Source organism: Globicephala melas, chromosome 13 (genome assembly GCF_963455315.2).
Source record: "Globicephala melas chromosome 13, mGloMel1.2, whole genome shotgun sequence".
In the NCBI taxonomy this organism is placed as follows: Eukaryota; Metazoa; Chordata; class Mammalia; order Artiodactyla; family Delphinidae; genus Globicephala; species Globicephala melas.
The window spans coordinates 65,096,265-65,107,261 of record NC_083326.1 but is presented as its reverse complement, the minus strand read 5'-3'; positions in this window follow the sequence as shown (position 1 = coordinate 65,107,261).

The following is a 10,997-nucleotide window of genomic DNA, read 5'->3' as shown; positions in this document are numbered from 1 at the left end:
TTCCCAGAAGAAACAAGCACCACCCACTCCACCCGTAGCCCCTGATCGGCTCCAAAGCCCAGCGCTGCCTTGGGCCCTGCAGACGCAGCAGGGGCCTGAGAGACCAAGTCCTGGAGCAAAGTCCCAGTGGGTGAGGCAGGCCAGACAAACACATTGTATTTGCTATAATATGAGGTGTGACAAGCTCTTTAGGAAAGGAAGGGGTTGGGGTGACAGCGGTTGGTTTAGAGGGATGGTCAGGAGAAGCCATCCCTGAATGAAGGAGGGCACCCCCGGGAGATGCCTGGGGAGGAGTGGTCCTGACAGAAGGGACAGCAAGTGCAAAGGCCCTGGGGTCATATGTCTGTTGCAGGAACAGCAAGGAGGTCAGTGTAGCCTGATCCAAGGAAGGGGACAGGGGAGGGAGCAGGGCCCTCGGGTGCTTGCAGAGCAGGCTGAGCACCTTAAAATTTGTCCACGTTTTCAAAGGTACCTGGATGATATCATGCCGCCATACCTGCTCCTTCTAACTTCCTGCACATACATCTCTGGGACTGGGATCCAACCAGTCAAGCAGGGGGAGCCAGATGGCTCAGCGTGTGGACACGGCAGATGCCGGCCGTTCTGCGCGGATGGACATTGGGCAGTTCGATCCTCCCCTCACAGACACGGCCCAGGGAGCCCCGTGCATCCCTGGTGTGCGGTCAGCACTCCTGGAGGGCACACGCCCACCTGGAGCTGCGGGGACACAGCGTCTGCGACCTGTGGCAGCCGGACTCACAGCCCCGGGGACAGCCAAGCCCGGTCCTGCATCTGCGCCACTGCTTGGATTGTGGCCCCTGGACGTTGTCCCTAGCGGTGCACCTCCCCCATGGGGTTAAGTGAGAACCCGGGCGAGGTCCACGGGAGTCACTCGCAGGTCCCTGAGCTCCGCCATCTGGGACCCCTTCCTCTGGGTGGTCGCTGTGGGTCCCCCTGCGCTTCCAACGAGGGGACAGCGACTCCTGGCGGCCGAGGAGGGGGAGGCAGGAGGGCCCAGGTTAGAGGAGACGGGGCGGGGCGACACCCGCAGGGCACAGGGAGCCCCTCCCGGTCCCTACTCTCTGGGCTGAAGCTGGGACGGGTGTGCCCATGAGGGGACCCCCACCCAGGTCGCCTTTTCAGACAGAGAGGGAGAAATCTGAGTGGGCGACGCAGGGAACCAAGTCCTTCTGGCCATGACCTTGAAACTGCCCAGGTGACCAGGAAGAAGGAGAGCGCTCCTCTCTGTCAAGAGGATCTGAGCGTCTCTTAATTAGAATCGGCTCTTTGGCTTCTGCTCCCTAAAAAAGGTACAGGAATTCTGCACCTTGAACCAGTTCTGGGGGAATTTGCCAATCAATTTGGGGGAAACTGGCATCTTTACCACATTGAATCTTTCAATCCATAAATATCCTCTCTCTCTCTCTCATTAACAGGTTTTAATAATTCTCAATGAAGTTGTATGTAGCATTTTCCCCATAAACAAATGACTTGGGCATGTCTTTAGATACATCCCTAGGAAACTTATATAAAGTTTTTTGAGATTTTTTTGAAATGTAGTTGATTTAGAACATTGTGTTAATTTCTTCTGTACAGCAAAGTGACTCAGTACATACATATACTTTTTCTTATTCTTTTCCATTATGGTTTGTCACAGGATATTGAACATAGTTCTCTGTGCTGTACAGTAGGACCTTGTTGTTTATCCGTACTATGTATACTAGTTTGCCTCTGCTAATCCCAAACTCCCATTTCCTCCCTCCCCTACCCACCCTCCCCCTTGGCAACCACAAGTCTGTTCTCTATAAACTGATATTTTTAATGCAATTGTAAAATGTATCCTTCTTAAATGCTATTCTCTATTCATTTGCTGTTATATAGAGATACAGTAAGTTTCTATATTTGAAATTGGACCTGCTAAATTTGCTACAATTTTTTATAGATTCTGTTAATTTATCTACATTCTGTGGGACTTGCTACATACTTAAACTTATCATCTGTGAAGAATGACAGTTTTGCTGCTATCTTCCCAATTCTTATACCTTTCATTTCTTTCCCAGTTATTTCAAAAGCCAGTTCAGGAGGGGGGAGAGTTCCACTTCTGGAACAGCAACACGAAGAGTTCCACAGACCCATACCCCAGCCAAAGGGGTGAAAATTATTTTTTAAATTTCTGTATTTATAATAACATTTAAATGTATTTATTTATATGTTTATAATTATATATTTATGATATACAATATATCTATGTTTAGATATATATTTATAAATATATTTATATTTATTATAATATATGTTTGTTATAATTATGTATTTATGATAATATATAAATATATTGTATGTTTATAATTGTGTATTTATAATATATGCATATATTGGTTTTATATATTAATTTTATGTATTTTAATAATACATAAATTTAAATTATGTATTTTAAATAACACATAATTTTAAATTTATGTATATATTTTAAGAAATAATATAGTCTTTTTATAAATTTATTTATTTATTCATTTATTTAATTTTTGGCTGCATTGGGTCTTCACTGCTGCACGCGGGCTTTCTCTGGTTGCTGAGAGTGGGGGTTGCTCTGTTGCGGTGCGTGGGTTTCTCATTGCGGTGGCTTCTCTTGCTGTGGAGCACAGGCTCTAGGCGCATGGGCTTCAGTAGTCATGGCTTGTAGGCTCTAGAGCACAGGCTCAGTAGTGTGACGCATGGGCTTAGCTGCTCTGCGTCAGCTAAGATGTGGGATCTTCCTGGACCAGGGCTCGAACCCGTGTCCCCTGAATTGACAGGCAGATTCTTAACCACTGCGCCACCAAGGAAGCACACATAGTCTTTACATATAAATATTTAAAGTCTTTAAATATCATTAAAGTCTCTCTATATATATTTAAATTCTCTGGAAACAGACCTAAGGGCATACAAAAAAATGTAATATTTATTCAAGAAAGTCTACTAAAACTTGGCAAGAGCAGTGAGAGTCTGTAACATTTCACCTATGACCTGTTTCCTCCCCCCCTCCCAGCCCAACACGACAGCACCTCCACCCCAAGTAGGTGCAGAAAGAACACAGGGCACCCTCCCCACCCAGCTCCAGGTCTAGGTGATATCTTCCTGACATTTTCCCCAGGATAAATGGTTGCCTCTGGGCACGATGCAGGCTGATTGCTCTGCCCCTCAGCTAATAAGCTCCAAACGTGCTTCCTTGTAAAGGAGAATCATACTCACCTGGTCACACATCACAAATAAAAGACCTGCCAGCTACCCCAAAACACCAGGCTGAGACCTTTCAACGCTAGAGGGCGCCAGAGACCGCCCAATTCCATCCAGGCTGCAGGGGCTGCGGCTCAAAACTTGTAAAAACGAATGTAGATTAGGTTTGAATTTCAGAAAAACAACGAATAATAGTTTCAGTATCAGTATGTACCCCGCAATATTTGGAACACACTTATACTAAAAAATTATTCACTGTCCGGGTATCCTGTATCTTACCTAGCAACCCTATTCATGACCGATGAAAAAAGGGAGAACGGCGGTGACTTTGCGTCTTTTTTTCTTTGCTCCTTATTGTGTGTGTATTTGTATTTATCAAACACGTTTTCTTTTCTTCTCAGTACTATTTTATGTAGGAGTTGTTGGTGGTCCGCAGAATTCAGTGGAACTGTGACTGAGTTTCAAGAGGAATTAACACAGTTGGCCGTGGATACAATGACTCCTGGGAGCAGGTGTCCCACATTTTGGGGAGAGGGTGAGATCCGGACGCCGAGGTTTGGCCAGCGGTTGCAATGCATGGCTATGCCAGCAGAGGGTGCTGGAGGAACGCGCAAGGCCACAGCGGCCAGAAACCGCCGCCCTGTTTTCCCGCTTTCCTTCCGTTTTACTGAGCACAGGAGCCAGTGATTGGTGTGAGGATGGCCCCGGGTCTGCTCAGCAACCCTGACCGACTGTTTAGCGTAAGTATGTCCCAGATCTCAGCACCTATGCCCCCACCCACGGTAGGATAGGTGGGGGATGAGGGCAGCCCCTGAGATAGTGAAACTGTGGGTCATGATTAGTTAAATCCATTCCACCTGCCGTCACTAATCAAGGTCGTTTTAAGACTTGCATGTCCTCCAAGCACGGAGCCCAAAAGATAAAATACCTGCCCTGGCTGTTTTCTAGAAACCGAGAGTCAGCTGCATCTAGTTGGAGCTGAGCTGGCTAAGACTGGATGGGACACCCCTGACCCTCCCACAGGGCGTGCGCGAGGGTCCGCTCCGTAAAAAGTCCGCCCCCAGATCGTGCTGTGAGCGTGCAGAGGCCGGGAGTTGGTTACACCTGCGCAGAACCACAGTCCCTGCTCCTTTTTCCAATCATTTCCCCCCACCACGCCTCAGACCGCACTGCCCTGCTGCTTGGTTTTCCATCCTGTAAACACCCAGCCCCTGCTTTCAGGGAGGCAGATTTGAGAGTGTTCTATGATCTCCTCATTGGCTGCCTTAAGGATAAACCCTCTCTTTGCTGCAAACCTCTGGTTGTTTAAGCGTTTTGGCCTGCTGCACTTTGGGAAAACAAAAAACAAAAGCAAAAAAAACCTGGTTCCGTAACAATAGCAAAACCATTACGCTAATCCACCGCAATACCCCACAGATTTCTGACCCCCAGAGGTTTGTCTTTGAATCCCTGCAATAGTGTATTCTTCTAGAAAGCTTCTGTCTAGCCCAGGCCTCCATTTTCCAGATCCCTGGAGGGGCAATGGGGGGAAAGTTTATTAATTCAAAATTAATTCAAAAGCAGAAGTCCCCAGCTGCCATTTCTGCAGACCAGCTCCTGCTGTGTCCTCAGACCAAGTCTCCCCACCCGGGGGGCCCCTGACGCTGCAGACCTGGGCAGCGCCGCCCCCCCAATGCCCTCCACAGTGGTGGCACTTCCAAGGCCCACCTCTGGCCACGTCCTGTGGCACGTGGCTTTGCCTCTGGCAGGCTGCACATCACTGCAAAGTCACACCCTCTTGGGAAAGGTCTGAGTCTCAGCCTGTGTGAGTCCCTTCACTGTCCAGCCTCCCTCTGCCTAGAGGTGGCAGGTAGGACATGAGTGAGCCTCTCAGTCCTCTGTTTCCCTTTTCATGAGTTATCTACTCTTTTTTTTTCTTTTGGCTGAGTTGGGTCTTCGTTGCTGCACGCAGACTTTCTCTAGTTGTGGCGAGCGGGGGCCTCTCATTGCGGTGACTTCTCTTGTTGAGGAACACAGACTCTAGGTAGGTGCACGGTCTTCAGTAGTTGTGGCTTGCGGGCTCTAGAACTCAGGCTCAGTAGTTGTGGTGCTCGGGCTTACTTGCTCCGCTGCAAGTGGGATCTTCCCAGACCCCGGCTCGAACCCGTGTCCCCTGCATTGACAGGCGGATTCTTAACCACTGCGCCACCAGGGAAGTCCCGAGTTATCTACTCTTTATAGTAAACATTTCTGCTTCAAATAACTGGTGGGGTTTGTGTCCTGACTCGACCCTGATTGACACAATACAGCATCAAAAGGTGGCCGAGAAACAGAGGTCATTTCCAAACAGTTGCTGTCACTGATCTGAAAGTGAAAACCAAGATGAAGACACCTTCCAGAGAGAAGTGGGAGATGGGGATGGGAGGTGGCCTGAGGTTACCAGTGCTCTTTACCCCAAAGGGCTCAGAAAGTTAGAATTCAAGGTAACAGGAGTTTTAGTCTATGAACTAATGTGTGACCAAGCAAAAAAAAAAATTAATTAAAAAAGAAGGTAGGTTTGACTCACTAGGGGCATCTCTCCTCAAGTCTTCCTGCAGTGAGTTCTGTAAGCATCTGCTGTGTGTCCACTTCTAGAGTTTCAAAAGCCAGTTTGGGAGGGGGACAGTCCCACTTCTGGAACAGCAACAGGAAGAGCTCCATAGACCCACCCCCAGCAGAAGTGGTGACAGTTATTTTTTAATTTGTATATTTATTATAATATTTAAATGTATTTATTTATATATTTAGAATTACATATTTATAATATACAAATATATTTATATGTTTATAGTTACATGTTTATAATATATAAATTTATTTATGTTTATAATTATATATTTACAGAATGCATAACTATATGTTCATAGTTACATATTTATAATAATATATACATACACTTATTTATGTCTATTAGTTATACATATTTTAAATTTATATGTATAAATTTTAAGAAATAATATACTATTTATATATATTTAAAGTCTCTATAAATTCAGTGTCTCTGGAAATGAGTCTAAGGGCATAGAAAAAATGAAATATTTATTCAAGAAGTCTATTAAAACTTGGCAAGAGCAGTGAGAGTCTGTAGCATTTCACCCGTGACCTGTTTCCTTCCTCCCCCCTCCCCCCTCCCAGCCCACTATGAAGGCACCTCTACTCCATGTAGATACAGAAAGAACACATGGCACCCTCCCCACCCAGCTCCAGGTCAAGGTGGCATCTTCCTGAGAGGAGCAGTCTTCAGCACTTTTCATCCCCCCCTCCCACACCCCAGCTACCTGTTGCAGTGGCTAAATTCCAGGTGAGTACGGTTTGTGACACAGAGGCTCTGCCTTGGAGGCAGCACACTGAAAACACTGGGACACCTATCAGCCTCGCCCAGCTCATTTGTAAAGTGGGGATTCCATGCTGGAAGAAGTAAGCCAAGAAGATCAAAGGTGCCCTGATGACTGCCAGATCCTCAAACAGGGTTGTCATTCAGAGAGAAGACACCCAGAGCTGTGGCTCAGAGATTTCTTCCAGGGAGAGAGGTGGGACAAAATACTCTAAGCCCTTCCATAAATGAGCTAACTTTATTTGCAACAGGCTGTGAGAAAATTCAAAACTATTGAGCTTGTGGTGAAAAACAACTGAAAGGAGACTGGTAGTGTCTTTAGATATAAGCTGAATCACAGGCCACTAATTTACCAGAGAGAATCAGGAAAAGGGACAACTAAAAAGGGATTAGAACAAATCTCAAACACTGACCTCAAAAACAATCCCTGCAAAAGAGCCCAGATTTAATTGGACCAGCCTGGGAAGCAACTGATGCCCCAGGACATTGTTGATATGATAGAGCAATCAGCTGCAATTAATGAAGCTTATCAGATGGCTATGGTCAGGAAGAGAGGTTCTGGCCAGGGCAATCAGGCCACAGAAAGAAATAAAAGGCATCCAGATGGAAAGGGAAGATGATGTGACCTTATACATAGAAAATCCTAAGGAATAAACAAAAACACGACTAGAGCTAATGAACATGTTCAGCAAGGTTGCAGGATCCAAGATCAATACACAAAAATCATTTGTGAGGGCACAAATGGGTACAAAGGTTCAGTTATTCAGGATGAATGAGTTCTGGTGATCTAATATATAGAATGATGGCTGTAAGTAATACTACATTGTATACTTGAAATTTGCTAAGAGAACAGATCTTAAATGTTCTTATCACAAAAATGTATAAGTATGTGAGGAGATGGATAGATTAATTGGCTTGATTGTGGTAATCATTTCACAATGTATATGTATATCAAAACACCATATTGTGTACCTTAAATATATATAATTTTAATTCGTCACTTATATCTCAATAAAGCTGGGGGGAAAATTCAATTGTATTTCTATACACTAGCAATGAACTATCCAAAAATGAGACTAAAAAAAAATCCCATTTACAATAACATCAAAAGGAGTAGAATACTTAGAAATAAATTTAACAAATGTAGTGCAAGACTTGTATTCTGAAAATGGCTAACACTATGGAAAGAAATTAAAGAAGATCTAAATAAATGGAGATATATCTTCTGTTCATGGATTGGAAGACTTAATACTGATAAAATGAGAATACTCTCCAAAATGGTCTGCAGATTCAACCCAATCCTTATAGGAATCCCAACTGGCTTCTCTGCAAAATTAGCAAGCTGATCCGAAAAATAATATGGAGCCTCAGAGACCCAGAGTGGCCAAAACAATCTTGGGAAATAAAAACCAAAGTTGAAGCACTCAAAGTTCTCTGTTTTAAAACTTACTACAAAGCAACCATAATCAAGACAATGGGGTTTTGACAGAGGGATAGATGTACAGATCCATGGAACACAATAAAGAGTCCAGAAATAAACCTGTATTTCTATGGTCAGTTGATTTTTTATAAGGGAGCCAAGCCCATACAATGGGGAAAAATAGTCTTTTCAACAAATGGTGGTGGGAAAACTGTATATCCACACGCAAAAGAATTAAGTCAGACCCCCTACCTCACGCCATATAAAAAATTAATTCAAAATATGTCAAGAGTCTAGATGTAAGAGCTAAAACTATAACTCTTAAAAAAAAAAAAAAGGGCTTCCCTGGTGGCGCAGTGGTTGAGAGTCCGCCTGCCGATGCAGGGGACGCGGGTTCGTGCCCCAGTCCGGGAAGATCCCACATGCTGCGGAGCGGCTGGGCCTGTGAGCCATGGCCGCTGAGCCTGCGCGTTCGGAGCCTGTGCTCCGCAACGGGAGAGGCCACAGCAGTGAGAGGCCCGCGTACTGCAAAAAAAAAAAAAAAAAATAGGAGTTCCCTGGTGGCCTCGTGGTTAGGATTCAGGGCTTTCACTGCCATGACCTGGGGTTCACTCCCTGGTTGGGGAACTAAGATTGCACAAGCCATGCGGCGCAGACCAAAAAAAAACCCAAAACGTATAAGTAAATCTTTGTGACCTTAGATTCAGCAATGGTTTCTTAGATAGGACACCAAAAGCACAAACAACAAAAGAAAAAAAATAAATGAATGGGACTTCATCAAAATTTAAAACTTGTGTGCTTCAAAGACACCGTCAAGAGAATTAAAAGACAACTCACCAAATGGGAAAAATATTTCCAAATCATATGTCTGACAAGGGACTTGTGTCTGGAACATTACCATTAGCTAGGAATGGTAACGATATGGGTAAATATAAAGACTTTTTAAATTATTTAAATCTCTTTAAAGGATGATAAGTTGTTTAAAAAAGAAATAATACATTTATAAATTAAAATGTAAAATTTATAACAATATATGACAACAATATTGCAAAGGCTAGGAGGGGAGAGACGGAAGTATACTATTGTAAAGGTCTTATATTGTATGTGATATGGAATAATATCACTTGAAGGTATGCTGGGTTAAATTGAAGATGTATACTATAAGCCCTAAAGCAACGACCGAAATAACACAAGACATTATAGTTAATAGGCCAATGAAGGAGATGAAATGAAATCACATACATACATGCATGCAGGCGCACACACACACACACACACACACATCAATTAATACAAAAAAGGACCAAAAAAAGAAAATAGAAAACAAATAGCATGATGATATATTGAAACACCACCACACTAATATTCACATTAAATGTAAGTAGTCTAAATGTGCTAATTAAAAGTCAAGATTATATGATTAAATAAAAGCAGGACCCAACTATATACTAGCTATAAGAAATCTATATACTTTAAATTAAACTGTACAAATAGGTTAAAAATAAAATGATAGAAAAAGGTATACCATGCTAACACCGAGCAAAAGAAAGCTGAAGTAGTTATATTAACATAAAAATTGGGGCTTCCCTGGTGGCACAATAGTTAAGAATCTCCTGCCAATGCAGGGGACACGGGTTCGAGCCCTAGTCCAGGATGATCCCACATGCTGCGGAGCAACTAAGCCTGTGCGCCACAACTACCAAGCCTGCGCTCTAGAGCCTGCGAGCCACAACTACTGAGCCTGCATGCTGCAACTACTGAAGCCAGCGCTCCTAGAGCCTGTGCTCCACAACAAGAGAAGCCACCACAGTGAGAAGCCTGCGCACCCCAATGAAGAGTAGCCCCTGCTCCCTGAAACCAGAGAAAAGCCCGCACGCAGCAACAAAGACCCAACACAGCCAAAAATAAAATAAATAAATTATTAAATAAATAAAATAAAAATTGACTTCAGAGCAAAGAATATTGCCAGGTACAAAAGGGGTCATTTCATAACAACAAAGGAATCAATTCATCTAAAGGACATAATGTTTATGCATCATGGTATAGTAGACCTATTTGTTGGGTGTGTAAAAAATAAAGATAATAAAGTGAACAATATTAAGACAAATTTTTAACCACTACATAGTGAATTTGATATTAAAAAATGTTCCCTCTCAGTGGTTAAGAAAAAATTATAAAATTAGTTGCCTGGAATCAGAAATAAATGTCCAAAACCAATTGTAATGATTTTTAACAGAATTTGAGTTTGTAACTTTGGCCAGCTTTAAAACAGCTTGGATTCTTACACTAAAAAGAAAAACAACTTAGATGGAAAGATGACAAAAGGAATTATTTCAGTTGTGGAAATTTGTTAGAAAATTATGAGGAAAATGCTATAAAAAAGATATTTTACAAAAAGTGAAAGAGTTTTAAATTAAGCCTCAAAACAATTGCCCATAGAATACAAGGTCTTTCCAACGATACCAAAGATGAATGGATTTGAAAGTTGACAATTCACAGGTACCTCTCTGTAGCTTTATTTGAGGCATGTGAGACCCTACCCAGTTAATATTTTGAATACTTTTTGTATCAAAGGACATCCAAACCTATGAAGAAATGTTGCCAATTAGTGACCTAAAAGATTGAACTTGTGGCACAGATCTTTTAAACCTTTGACATTTATCAAAGAAGAATTTCAGCTAAATATGGGAAAAAATAGTTTTTTTATTGATATCATGACAGACACTGTTCTACCTGTGTTCAGGTTAAAACTCCAGATTTAATGGCGTTTCCCTTGCTTTATTCAATTGTGTGATACATATAAAATTTTGTGCTTAGTTTTTATAGCAGACTTTATGTAAAACATCATGGATGGGTACCATTGTTTAAATCACTCAGTGTATATGTGCAGATAATACAAATCATCACCATGTTATGGAACTGTTGAAAGAAATAGGTGATGAATTTAACGATGTGCTTTTGCCAATGCCCGTTGGCCAAGTATGGGAAATTTTACGAAGAATTACTGTA